Genomic DNA, 14,077 nt, shown 5'->3' with positions numbered 1-14,077 from the left:
TATTGAATCAATTATTAATGAATGAACTTCCTACAGAGCTTGCATTTACTACGGTATGCATGATGATATGAGAACTTTTATATGGTTCATCAGAGAGCAAATAACAAATGTATAGGTCATACTTTCCTACCTGGTTTTATACACTATCACGGTGTAAGGCACACCTCACATTTGACAAAATGGGTCATAAATATAATTCAACAGCAACTACTGAATGAATCTCAGTAAATAATGATTCAGCAAATGAATGAAAATAATTTTGCTCAAAATTATTGACTGAGATCCACAGAACAAAATAGAGTCATAACACTATAATAATATTCTCCAACTTTTAGAAGAAAACCAGAAGTATTTTTATTGTAGTTGTGAATTATTTCTGCAGCAAAAGAGCAGTTGTGGAAAAATTGAAACAGGCACTGAAAAACCACCTCAAATTGACTGCTATGGTAAAGTTCAATAGTTCCTAGGCAGTCTCAAGCAATGTTTTTGGGCAATAAACACCCCACAGAGGTCTGAATAAACTCCCAGTTCCTCCTTCTTGTGGAATAAGGCAAGGTTTATCACTCTGAAAACGAGGCACTTCGATATGGTTGGCTTGCCTTTGGGAAAGGGAGTAAAACCAGAAGGTTCCAAATCCAGGATCTTTGTCTGGCTCGTTTTGGGGAGATCGGTGACTAAGAGGGCAGAGGGCCTCGGGAAGGAGCTACCTCTCAGGTGTTCACATCTTACCTTAGGGCACAGCTGACCTCAAATTCTACCCACAGCACTAACTGCTGCTGGGTCGCCTGCTGAGAGCACAGCCCTGGACAAAACAGACCATGCTCCCTGGGTGGCAGCCCCTTCAAACAGTGTAGGGACCACGAGCGCAACAGTTCCAAATGTTCCACGATTCCAGGACTGCGAGGACCTGACTGTCAAGCTACAGAGGAGGGGTTGGCAGAGCGTTTGCTCCAAAAAGTGGGGCCTTTGTCCAGCATCACCTTCACTCACAGGTTCTCCACACTACGGTCTGAAGTGTGCCCTCGCACGATGTGCCTGCCTGTCAGTGGCTTTAAAGAGTCATTCACGGGCTTCCCTGGTGGCGCAGTGGTTGAGAGTCCGCCTGCCGATGCGGGGGACGCGGGTTCGTGCCCCGGTCCGGGAAGATCCCATATGCCGCGGAGCGGCTGGGCCCGTGAGCCATGGCCGCTGAGCCTGCGCGTCCGGAGCCTGTGCTCCACAACCTGAGAGGCCACAACAGGGAGAGGCCCGCGTACCGCAAAAAAAAAAAAAAAAAAAATGTCATTCACAAGCTAATTTTCTCTCTGTCATGGGTCCCTATCTGAATATTCAGGACCACTTTGGGAGTAAATTTTTTTAGATCGAGTAGTTCATCACAACATTTGACCAACCTCCACTTTAAAAGAGAGGTTTTGGTACAAAGGAACAAAATCAGCAGTTGGCGTAACTGTTCCTCATCTTGAAATGATTTAAGAAAAAAATAAATAAACCCCTAGTGCAGGCACGGTGAGGGGGCATTCCCCTGCACTGTCAATCACAAGTTCACTTATTCTGAAAATCAGTCTGGCATTAAGTACCAAAGGTCTTAAAATATTTATACTCTTTGACCCAAGAATTACCTTTCCATGGATCTTGCTTAAAGAAGTAATCTGAAATATGAACAAAGATTTCATCAAAATGCCAGTTATAAGACCAGTTATTTGGAAACAGCCTAACGGTCCAATCTTAAGGGAGTAGTTAATAAATTATGGTAAACATACAATCAAATATTATACAACATTAATAAAGCTTGCTGAGAAGCTGGAAAATATTTAGGACACAAGGTTAAGCAAACAGAGCATACTGTAATATGTTATTAACTATGGAAAGACTTCATTAAATATAAAGGGGAAGAAAAATGCCAGATTGTTATGGGTGCTTTTGGGTCATGGGATTATAGGCAAATTTTCTCCCTCATTTTTTAAATAGTTACTGTATTTTCCAAAGTTTTCATTAGAAGCATGTATTGCTTTTATTAGAAATAATAACACCCCTTCAGAAATGCTAAGTCTACTGTATCACAAATACTTGCATATGTATGTTCTCATACTTGCACTGAGCTGATCTGATACGTGCTTTGCCAAGTGAGCCAAAAATGCGTGCCTCTTCTATACCAAGATCAGCTTAGAGAGAGGACTGAGAATCTTTGGATTCATATACTGCATTTCAGCCCAAAGATGCTGATTCTCAAAACTGCAAACATACCTTAGCAGCTGCCAACCTATCAGCACCTCTGTGATTAGCTCACTGTTTGTAAAAGAGCCTACTCTTTCTCAGCATCACTTTCATCCCAGGAGCCCCTATTCTTCTTTACCTATTCTCATATCTCTACCAGCTTTATTTCAAGGCATCATAGTCACTGACTTGCATGCAGTTCTCTCCTTAGATTATGAGATTCTTGAGATCCTTGTCATCCTGACCTCCCCAGAATCTAACAGGGTACCTGGTAAAGAGTGGGAACTTAATAAATGCTATTAAATAAAATTTTACAAAATAGGAAGAAAATCACCTCAATAACTCCAAGAGAAGAATTCACTAACAGGATCACATTGTAATGGGAATCTCGGTTGGTGCATAAAATCAGGTACACTTTGGAATATCATTTGCAGTTTATGAAAGAGCACAGTAGACCTGACGTTCGGGAGCTGGCCCTGGGCTTCTCCTGTTGGATGGAAATGATTTCACAGAGCATCCACACCAGACAAGGCCACTCTGTGACCGTGATGAATCAGGACAGAAACAAGACCACTGTGTAAGCCTATCTGAACACAAACAGCAACACAAATATTATCCAACCCCCCAAATGACCAATATTCCCCTAATCTGGCTAATAAGTATTTGCTGCATCTTTGCCATTTATAATGTCAGCCTCTCTAGTCTTGCTCCTTCTAGATAAGACTTATTAAGATACAAACTCATAGCATTATCCCTGCTTCAATGGAGAGCAAAGTCCTGCTTCTTCAACCCCTCTCCCAAATCCCTTACAAGACCAAATCCTATAATCACGCATTTCTAACACCCTTTTACTGCGACACCCCATGTTTTCCTGTGGTGTATCTTTTCCCTCACTGTAACAAGTAGCAAACCCAACCTGTTCAACTACAAGTCATTTCCCAGCGGTCTCTGGCTCATTGAGAAGTTTAGTCATCCTACCTGGCATACGCTTGTCTCTTCTTTCTGCCCATACATACTTATCAGAACTCCCAGAAGCTTCCCCTGGTCAGCCTTGCGGGTTTCAGATGGTTCCACTCCTTTTAGTTTCCATAACATTTATGTTCATCTGCTACTATTAAGTTTGTCTTTCATAACACTGGCTAACACTGTGATCCTGATGACTCTCTGAAAGACCCTGCCAGCTCTGAAATATTATTCCATCGTGCTGCTTTGAAAGTTTACGCACGGTTGTCTTACCTCCTCAAACAGGCTATGAATTCTCAAAACTACATCTCCAAGATTTCTTTTCACTTACCTTTTCATTCCCCTTCTTCTTATCATAGGTATACACGGTTCGCGGCACACAGTGAACATCCATCCACATCCAGTCATAAATTTACACAGAGACCGAGTTGACCTTGCATTTGTTGGGGAATGATATATCACTCATATTTCATCAGTAAATAGTATCATTTAGAGCATCTTCAAGTATAGACCTTTACAGCTGGAGTGTATTCCACATACCTGCTGCATTCAGTATGTGCTAATGCTCTTCCTCTCTCTCCAACTCTCTCCACATATGTATTATTTCTTATTTATCATATTTCTGGGAAAAGTACCTTTGTGTATAAAGGTAAATTCAGGCCATGGCAGCTGGCAGAGGTCCCTTCTCTTCAACTGAAGTCAGTGACTAAAATTAAGCCCTCCAAACATCTGACTTGCGGACGTATCTATCCTGCATGATGATAGCGATCCTGCACTGAGGGGGAAAAACCTACTAGGTTATTAAGTTTTCTGCCAAAGCCGGATATAGTCCTGCTGGACAACACCGTTCAGGTGACCTGCTCTCAGCTCACATTAAGATGTCTAAACATTCACTCACGATCTCCCTTCCCAACCATACACCCCTGCTGACTTCCCCATGTCTATGGCCCAGACTTGAAATTGACCTTGCACTGCCAGGACCAGGATGACTCCCTGAAGATCCAGGAGGAGGTGGAGATACAGATATATCTCGGTTTCCATGACAGCTCCTTCATTTTCTAGTCTGGCTCCAGGAGCTCAGGCAAGTTATTTAACTTCTCTAAGCCTTCATTTCCTTGCTCAAAAAAAAAAAAAAAAAGCAGAAATATATCTCCTCCCAGGAGTCTAATGAAGACTTGGTGAGATTATGTATCTAAGGTACATGGCAGATGCTCTACAAATGTTAGCTCTTTTTTTCCTTAATAGTGCCTGACAACTAATAGAACTCCATCTCCCTCTAAGAGTTGCCCATGCCGTATTCTTATTGACTTACACCACGAAGGATATTTAAAGCAGGGCAGATGGCAGAGTTCCTGTTCTCAGATCAACAATCAAGCTCTAGTTCTATTGATCTGCCCACCTATTCAACTTCCTGATGCTGTTCCCACTTACTTTTCTCCCTGTACCCAAACCCCAAACCAAGAATCTACGCTGTTCTATCCTTACTGTGGCACTCTTGTCCAGTTTGCCACTGAGCACAAATGCTCTACACCTTCACCCTGATAGCCTCTATTCCATCCCCTCTGTCTGACCTGGACTTCTGGCACTCTGGTTGCCTACTGGGAGGCCCAATATGGGGCCCATCCTTCAATGTGGCCTGATATACTAGATTCTGACCTTGACCTTGAGAGGTGGTGTGGCATAGTTTAAGCACAGGCTTTTGTTTCAGACTGCCAGGGTTTGAATCCCAGGTCTACCACTTAATGACCACATAACCTTGAGCAACTTATTTACCTCCCTAACTTTCAGCTTTCTCACAGTAGAGGGCTTTTATGAGATTTCAATAACCTAATGAATGTAAAGCATTTAACATGGGACTTGGCACACTAGGTAGGTCTTTAATAAATGTCAGTGCTACACATATAAAGGTTTTGCCCCTAGGACACGTGGTGGCCACAGGCCTCCTTTCGATACAGTCCAGTTGCTATGAATCTACCTACAACACACAGCCACTTCACCTACTGGCCCAGCCTACCTTCCTGGTTTGGTTCCCCTTGATCTGTTTCATCCTACCAATGTTTTTGTCAACACAGATGCTCCTTCATCCTCACCAGACCTTAATAGTGTTGCTCACACATGCCAATATTCTAATTTGGGACCTGTTACCTTAGGTTTCCTAAGTGGTAACCCTAATCTATGCCTGCTGCCTTCTCTCTGCCCATTTCCCACAAACTCAATAAACTTGTATAAACAATAGTTCTGTGTTCATCACTTTACTTCCTTGTTCAAACTGTCACTGTGTCACTGGGTCTCTAATCTCACAACGCCCAAAGTAGGGGTCACTAATCAAATGATTCCCTAGAAGACCAGGGCTTCTGGAAATAAAATCCCTAGGCTGGAAATAAAGCACAGGGGTATTTGCTAAAAGCACATGGACATGGATAAATGGTGGGCTCCTCATTCAATAATATTCTGGGTCCTCTTAGCAAAGTCTAGACATGGAGGGAATTATTTCATCACCTAGCTTTGCCTTGGCTGGGAGGAAGGTCCCACTTCTGGAATTTGCATGGCCGTGGTCACCTGAGTTGCTTCCATGTGCAAACTTCACATCGTTGTGCAAGTGGCTGTCTCAAAATGGAGGGGGCAATTCTCCACAATAATAGACAGGTTGTTTTTGATTGGCAGCCTCATTGTCTTGGGAGATCTATATGATCTTAACAGAAGATCATGTCAATCATGGTGCCTCTACCGGTCTCCTTTTCCCCATCCCACCATTAGCATCACATATATACAGAGTTCGGCACATGATCCAGTCCAAGACTATCACAGTAGCACTCTCTGCCGGACACAGAGACTGATTCAATGGCCTCCATAGCAGGGCCAGCCATAGCCCTTTCAGGAGATTTCTATAAATGGGACCTGGAAGAGAGAAGACCTCTCTTTCCTATGGATCAAAAGCCCAAGGATGCAGGTTTGGAACTACCAATGGTCACCTTTCTTAACACGTAGAAAGAGGCCTCAGAATGAAGCTGATTCCAAAAGAAGAGAAGCTGAGAAATGGGGAGAGAGAGAAAGAACCTTAACAAAGTCATGTGAGGCTCTGGGTTCCAGCCATGACTAAAAAGCAAAGTCCACGTTTGGACTTTCCAGTCACATGAGCCAATAAATCTACTTTTTCTGCCTAACGCAGTTAAATGTAGGTCCCTCGAGTGTATAACCAGATGAATCCTGATCAGCTCCCTTCCACAGGAACACAGGGTGAGGGGGAGGGGACTTGACCCCCTTTAGTGCACTTTCGTGCACTTGACACCCCTTTAGTGCTTGGAGCAGAGTGACAAGGACACTGTAGGAAGGAATGCACAGATCCACATCTTCATACTTTGCTCACATTCCCATGAATTTTGTGTAATTTCACCTCTGGTGACAGTTTCCAAAGCACAATTTGCTATTGGAACATATCCCATTGATTAACAGTACAATGGTCCAAGAATCCCCACCTTTACATGAGAATTTCCTTTTTCCAACTGCACTCAAAACTCTTGGAAAAGTCTTATCAATGACTGTAATAATCAAATCACCAGAACTCCTGCTGGGGATGGGGAGGGAGATGAGATCAAGAGGAAGCCCAGAACAGGAGTAATCAAACTAAAGATTAACAATCAGAATTGCAGATGTGTCAGGTCTTGATCTCACAACTGGAGATTCTTATCTTCCAGAACGTAACCTAAATTTTTACTCAGAAATTTGAAACTCCACTAAAATCTGATGCCACCCTTATATCTCCCTCCCATTTACACAGGGTTTCCAAAGTGTGTTCTAGCTTTTCCTGTTTCTACAGAAAGGCAATGGAGTGTACTGGTGCAAACGTGCTTTGAGAAATTAGTTCTGGTTTCATCACCTTTCTGCTTGAAAAAACCCTTGTGGTTGTAATGAAAATCAATTAGCATTATGTGTGAAAATTCATCGAAAACCATCAATTACTAAGTGAATGTTGCTATTTATTACTTTGTTATGTATTTTAAACTCATATAATCAATGACGGGCCAGATGCCCCAGGTCAGATCTCCTTGACCTTCTATTATCATGGTCATTATTCTTTCCCTGTGTCCAGCACAGCCTGTCTTCTCCAGCCAGTCTTCCCCTAACCCAAACTCTACTCACCCACCCCACCACCACCCACACCTCATCCTGATTTCTCCTCATCATGCAGCATTTTAAAAAGAGGATGAAAAGATCACAGTCCAAAGTCCTTGGTCTGTCGATGAAAGCAGAGGCTCAGAAAAGCCTAGAAACGTACCCAGGGCCACATCATTAGTGTCTCAGCCAGGACAACAACTTGGGTTTTCCAACTCCCCATCCAGTGTCCTTGGAAATCCACCATCCTGCACCGCAGTGTGAACCAGTCCCCTGATGCTCAAGGACTTCTCCAGGTGCTCAGCGGCCTATGACACATTTTCCAGTCACCTCCCCGCCAGCCTGTAAGCTCCCATAGGAGAGGCTACTTTGCTGTCCTTCAGCAAGCCTGGCACCATAACAAGGGTTCACCCATGTTTTCTGAATGCTTGGGCACATATCAGACCTCAGCAGACAAAACATATCTTAAGTCCTGAAATGAATGCACTTGATAAAACTGCAAATCATATCTTCCATCATAAAATGAGGGGTCCATCTCCCTGCAGATTTGTTTTTTCATCTCTACAAAAGTTCTTTTTGCAAATGTGTTCTGCTTGACCGAACTCCCCATGCAGTCTCCCATTTAGGGACAGCAACACTAAATGAAATTTATTTAAAAACTGCCTCCTCTTTTAGACTGTACATTCTATTGATAAGTAATATGCATTACCATGAAGACTATTTTATCTTCTACTAATTTTAAGAAACGTAAAAAGTGACATCTGCTTTTAGTTTTGTCCTTATCTATTTTCCTAAATTAAAATGAATTTCTTTTCCTTTATGCTGAGAATTATCATGGGAATAAGAGAGTTTAAACAAACCGTTCAAATCCACTCCCCCTGTATGTCAGTAGTTACCTTTCTCTGTCCAATGAGCTGTTGTCAAAATTCTGAAACTACCAAAGTCCAAGTATAGCGATCTAACTCTGGGAAGATTCAAAAGCTTCACTAACAATTCCTTCAAGTTGGAATACAAGTGCAGCCATCATTCTTTATAATGATCTTTCCTGAAGAATCCATTCTGCTTATGGGTGCCTTTGGAATACTACATGTGTTTCTCTGGACCTGACTCAGAAACAGCAGGTAAATCTCTATGTGCCAGCTGCCTGGAAATTGCATACAGAAGCTCCCCACACAACTCTCTTTCACTGAAAAATTCCCCAGCCTAGGATACAAAGCTAATTATAACCAGGGTTACAAATTATACCTAAAGCATCTCACAGTTATGAGCTCTGTAGTAGGACTTCATTAGAGAAAATAATTCCTAACGCTTCAGTATATATATTTTGAGTAAAAAAATACCTTATAACATTATTTTACTAAAGCGTTTAACTATAGTTTCTACTTAATAGAAGCATTACTTTCTGTTAAGAAGAATGCCTACTCTTCACTTAAGCTGTTTGAAAAGTATGAAACTAAAGCAGATGCTTCTGTATGGGGAAAAAGTAGTGGAAAAATAAAGTAAGATTTGAGAAGTTTCGAAATTTAGCCTACTTTCTACAAAATGGTAATATTCTAGTATCAGTAGCCAAATAACAAACTTGAAGGTCATTTTATAAGTGTTTCCATAACGCAAGACATGACAAACCAGCAAAGTAAATAGCTTTCAGGGCTTCCCTGGTGGCGCAGTGGTTGAGAGTCCGCCTGCCGATGCAGGGGACGCGGGTTCGAGCCCCGGTCCGGGAGGATCCCACATGGCGCGGAGCGGCTGGGCCCGTGAGCCACGGCCGCTGAGCCTGCGCGTCCGGAGCCTGTGCTCCACAACCTGAGAGGCCACAACAGGGAGAGGCCCGCGTACCGCAAAAAAAAAAAAAATAGCTTTCATAGGAGCTGGTAATAATCTATTCATAAAGCACTACAGAAAGTGTATCTCAGAACTTGGTTTGACAACAAAACCTAAGAGTTCAATATTCTTACTGACAAATTGAAATGTTTTCTATATATACAGTTGTCCACAAGTACTTCTGAAGGTCTTTAGAAGAAAAATCTGGGTAAGAGACACTTTCGCCCAACATACTTAAACCGACACCAGACTAAGGTGTACTTGGTCTGACTTCAATGAGTAAATTACATAAATGTGAAGCATCTGACTTTCTGGCATTACCAATGCCTGAAACTGGTACTGAAATAGTGAACTGTTCTTATTACAGATATCACCTCACACACACATACACATACTTCTCGGTCGAAATCTAGTGGCAGTAAATACACACAGAGAGCTTGTACCTACAAAATGTGAAATGCTGGCTTGGGCAGTTAATTATAGCAGAAGAATGATTAATGGAGAAAATCTTTCAAACCCTCAGCCCTTTCTCTTAAGGATAGACTCCATAGGGAGAAGAATAGTGCTGAACTTGGCAAACAATTGCTTCGCGTCTCCATTTCGCCTACGAAGATACTACCACATACAGATATTGCTTTAGGAAACCCTGACCACACTTTGCTCTTGCCAAAGACTACTATAAATTACGCTGTGGACATCTTTACAGAGAATGCTGACTCTCTGGAACGGAGACAAAGGAGGGTGTAGCTTGGAGAAACCCAGCCAGGCGCTCCAAGGCTCCGGGTTCTGGGAGGCTGCCCCGCACGGCTCCTCTTGCGCTCTGATGACTGGAGAGTCCGGAACTGACGGCGGGCTTGGTTTATTTCGCAAACTTCAGGAAACAGTGTTTACCCTAACTCCGGGGTCCCAAGCGGGGCGGGGGAGGGGGAATAAGGCAGCGCCCCGTTTCAGCTGCACTGACTGCCCACCTACCTCCCCACCGCCGGCAACACCCTTTCCTTCCCCCTCACCTGTCCTGAGCTCGGGGCCTCGGGGTTCCGGTCGCCTGTCGCGGCTCTCACTCGCGGAGCTGGTGGGACGTCGGGCGCCTCTGGAGCCGAGCGAAGGAGGCGGCGGGGTTGGGGGCGTCAGCGGCAAGCTCGGCAGCCGCGGGCAGCCGCGGCCTCGCTCCCCATCCCGGCGGGGCTCGGGCAGCGGGCGCGGCGCTGCCACTGCAGGCGGATGAGTCAGGCGAGGGGGCGGGCGGCGAGGTGTGCGGACCGGCGGAGGGGAGTGGCGGCGGCGGCCTCTGGGCGCGGGGCGCGTCGCAGTCTGTGCCCGCCGTGGGTCGCCAGGACGCCGGCCGCAGCCGTAGGGCGCACGGAGTCCGAGCGCTCCCGCCCTCGGAGGTCACCCGGCGCGGTGCGCCGGGCAGGGGACAGGGAATCGCTGCTCAGTCGTCGCCGCCGCCACCGCACAAGAAAGACAAAAGGGACCAGGGGCTGGGAAGGGAAAAGTTTTCTGCTCGACTCCCGAAAGATGCCCACCGAACCTCACGCCCCAAGCGTCGAAGAGGAGGCTGGGGACGGGGTGCGGGAGGCCGGGCGGGCTACCAGGACCGTGGCCACGCGATCGCGACCTGGTGCACGCCAAGCTCCCGCCGTCCACGACCCGTGGGAACTCCCCCGGCCCGGCCGCCCCCAATCTCGCCGCCAGCCTCCTCCTCGAGGATGCAGACAAAATCCAATCCTCTCCCTCCAGGACCCCCAGCCCCCAAGACCCGTGCCGCGGCCGCAAAGTTGCACTTCCAGAACAGGGAATCACCGCAGACAAAAACCTATCTTTGAGAACAAAATACCCGCTTCCAGGAGCTCTTCTCCGGGCTGGAAGGCCAGAGGGTGGAAAAGGACACTCCCACCCTCGGGGCGAGCCTCTCGCTGGAACCCCAGGTCCCGGAGCCGGGGTCCCGCCAGCCCCCGGAGGAGTGGAGAAGACCCGGCTGATTCCCGGTTTTTCTGGAGCAGGCGCTGCAGGACCCTGGCTCCACGCCCCTCGCACTCTTTCTTATCAGACGCCGCCTGGGCGGGTCGGGGTCCCCCTGGCGGGCTGCGCGGGCGCTGCGCAAGCGGAGCCAAACCCCGCGCGGAGCGGACACCGCGAACGTCCGCTATTCACACCGCTCTGGAGCACCCACCAGATCTAGCCCGGAAAGGGGCTCGGGGAGAGCGACTCGGGGGCGAGGGTCATGGGCAGGGAGGACGAGGGCGAACCGGATCGTGGAGGGCTTCGATGAGCAGTGCTTAGGTTCAACTCCAAACATCACAGTCAAGGAGGGTTGTAGGTTAATCCTCCTTGCCCCCAAACATCCTGTGAGTGGGGACTGTGCCCTATTCATAAAGTGTTATGATAGTTACCTCCTATTCCGCGGAGACGGAACTGATGGTTGTATATATGCCGGTCAATTCAGTAAATAAAGTTTTATGTAAAACTCTGGATTACCAGATATTCCAACCACAACCCTGGCATGTACAGAGCATTACAATCCCCCGGCGCAGGGAGTGGGTTGTACCTATATGTCTCCTGAATGCATTTGAGCTGGTAACTAGAAGGCAAGTATGGCATTCTAGAGCAGTGTATTTGTGTCTTTCAATGTGCAAGCTGCTGATCTCATTTTCAAGAAGGGTTTGTTTCTGGATGTGGAAAATGTATGCTAGAGGGAGAGAGAGAGAGAATAGAATTCCATGCAACACTTTAACATTAAAAAAATCTTGGAAATCAGGGCAGTGAAGAGAGACTGCTGTAGAAATGTATTTCTCTGGTACAATCTTGTCTCAACTAGAAGAAACTGGAGATTTGGCACTTTTAGTAAAAATTTAGTAAATTTAGTAAAAATCGAAATGTTAAAAACAAAACTAAAAACTAAAGGGGTTGGAAGTTGGAAGGGGGTGGAGAAATGAGTCACCCCTGTAAACCATCTGTGGTTTTATTTTTGCCCCACCTCTTTCTATAATCGTTAGCCCACAGCCAGCTGCTTAACTCACAACTCACTTAGGTGTTCTTACACATTTGCCCAGGCATCCCATTAAAGGAGGGTTATTCCATGGTGCCTTCCTTCTAGTTGTAGCCTCTACATTTTATGACGAAATATCTTGAAACCACATTTCTCTGTAAAGCTCCTGAGAGAGGATATCTCCTGATTATGTTCAGTAGCTTCCTAGGAAATGAAGGATGGGCTTATGGTGTCCATCAGGATCATTAAACATGACATCCTAAGACAAGTAGTGACACATTTAAAATGGTCATCTAGCCATGTTACACAGTGAAAGACTGAGCCTCCCTCAAAGATGAAGGCCATGAAATAAGGAATAAGCACATTCTTTTGGTCACAAATATTGATGATTCATTTCTGAACTTAGATTTCAAAAAAGAAGCAGAAAAATGGACTACATAAGATCACCAAAGGGGAATTATTTACATTTCTGTTAAAAATAATTACTATTAGTCTCAGAAAAAATGGGGTAAAATATTCTATAAATAGAGGATTATCTGCAATTCAGTAGACCAAGCAACTCCCAAGGTATTAGTTATAAATTCTTCCCTGGCATTGAGTGCTCAAACTCAGGTAAATTATTTAATCTCAGCTAATGGCCAGTATCCCTCCATCTGGGAAAAGTGCAGCAAAAATACCATGCCAGTAATGGATTTTGAATTTAGCTCCATATCTTCTTTTGAGGTAATGGATGGAAGCTCTCACCATCAAGCTGCACTGCACTTCAAATATAATATTTTTTACAGTGTCCTTCTGAGATGTGTAAATTTCCACTAGAACAAACCCATCTTACAAGAGTGCATAGTGGGAACAGAACATTCCCTATCATTCAAGCTCAACTACATGCTAACAGAGGGACTTGAAACTTCATTTCTCCCATCCATTAAGTAGGAACAAACCTATTTCAAAGTATTTTTGCACAGATTAAATGAAATAATACATGTAAGACTCTTCTTACCTGTGACACAGTTCCTCAACACATATTTAGTTACACACACACACACCACAAACTTGTTTTAATGCTATTAACATAGTAAAGAAGACTCTTCCTCTGGAATCAAGAATTGACTTGAGAAAAAATGTTGAAATGTGAAGTTCAACATTTTCATTCTTTTTTTTAAAATTTAATTAATTAATATTTTTTTTTGGCTGTGTTGTGTCTTCGTTTCTGTGCGAGGGCCTTCTCTAGTTGCAGCAAGCGGGGGCCATCCTTCATCGCAATGCATGGGCCTCTCACTGTTGTGGCCTCTCTTGTTGCGGAGCACAGGCTCCAGACGCGCAGGCTCAGTAGTTGTGGCTCACGGGCCTAGTTGCTCCGCGACATGTGGTATCCTCCCAGACCAGGGCTCAAACCCGTGTCCCCTGCATTAGCAGGCAGATTCTCAACCACTGCGCCACCAGGGAAGCCAACATTTTCATTCTTGGTACACTACAAATATAAACCCGATGGATGGCAAAACATTTTGAATGAATTCATTTTGAAAACATATATTAAAATGAAAAAGAACAAGTATTCATAAGTAGATAGTGTAACAAGGTTAAGGGAAGGCTTATTAGAAGGTTTATGTGGAATGGTAGTCATTTGCTTTTGCCATAAATGTAGCCCATAGCATCTCCAGACCTAAGAAAAAAATTCCTCAACCAGAAAATAAAAATATCTTTAATGGCAAACAAATGGAATTGTTTGCCAGACTCTTATCTGAATTATTTTATTCCAGCTGTGAAACAGATTGATAGTCATAAAGCCCCTGAGGAAGCTTTGCTGGCACCCAGAGTTGCTGTTTCAAAGTAAGGGGTAAAGAAGGACAAAGTCAAAGAAAATTATCTGTCTGAGTTCATCCTTAAAATACAGAATTAGGTGGAAAGAATCCGGAAGAAAGTAAAAGGTAGCAGAAATACATTTAAAATAAAAAATTTAAATCATTTTAATTTCACTGT

At 44.6% G+C, this 14,077-nt stretch overlaps 1 protein-coding gene across 4 annotated transcripts in view; it reads right to left on the bottom strand.

The window, feature by feature from the left end:
• Positions 1–11,127, bottom strand: part of TMEM200A (transmembrane protein 200A) — a 71,574-nt gene extending 60,447 nt beyond the window's left edge. Inside the window, exons 1-2 of one of the 4 annotated variants that reach the window (XM_067010745.1) lie at positions 10,949–11,127; positions 10,122–10,592 (exon numbers count right to left, since the gene is read on the bottom strand). The gene's annotated coding sequence lies outside the window, so the exon portion shown is untranslated. Of the gene's footprint in view, positions 1–10,121; positions 10,593–10,948 lie in introns of those variants that run through there. The other 3 variants (XM_067010746.1, XM_059083384.2, XM_059083382.2) reach the window with 3 other exon arrangements.
• Positions 11,128–14,077: the final 2,950 nt, after the last annotated feature.

Source organism: Kogia breviceps, chromosome 13 (genome assembly GCF_026419965.1).
Source record: "Kogia breviceps isolate mKogBre1 chromosome 13, mKogBre1 haplotype 1, whole genome shotgun sequence".
NCBI classification, from domain to species: domain Eukaryota; kingdom Metazoa; phylum Chordata; class Mammalia; order Artiodactyla; family Physeteridae; genus Kogia; species Kogia breviceps.
This window is presented reverse-complemented; position numbering and strand designations above follow the sequence as displayed.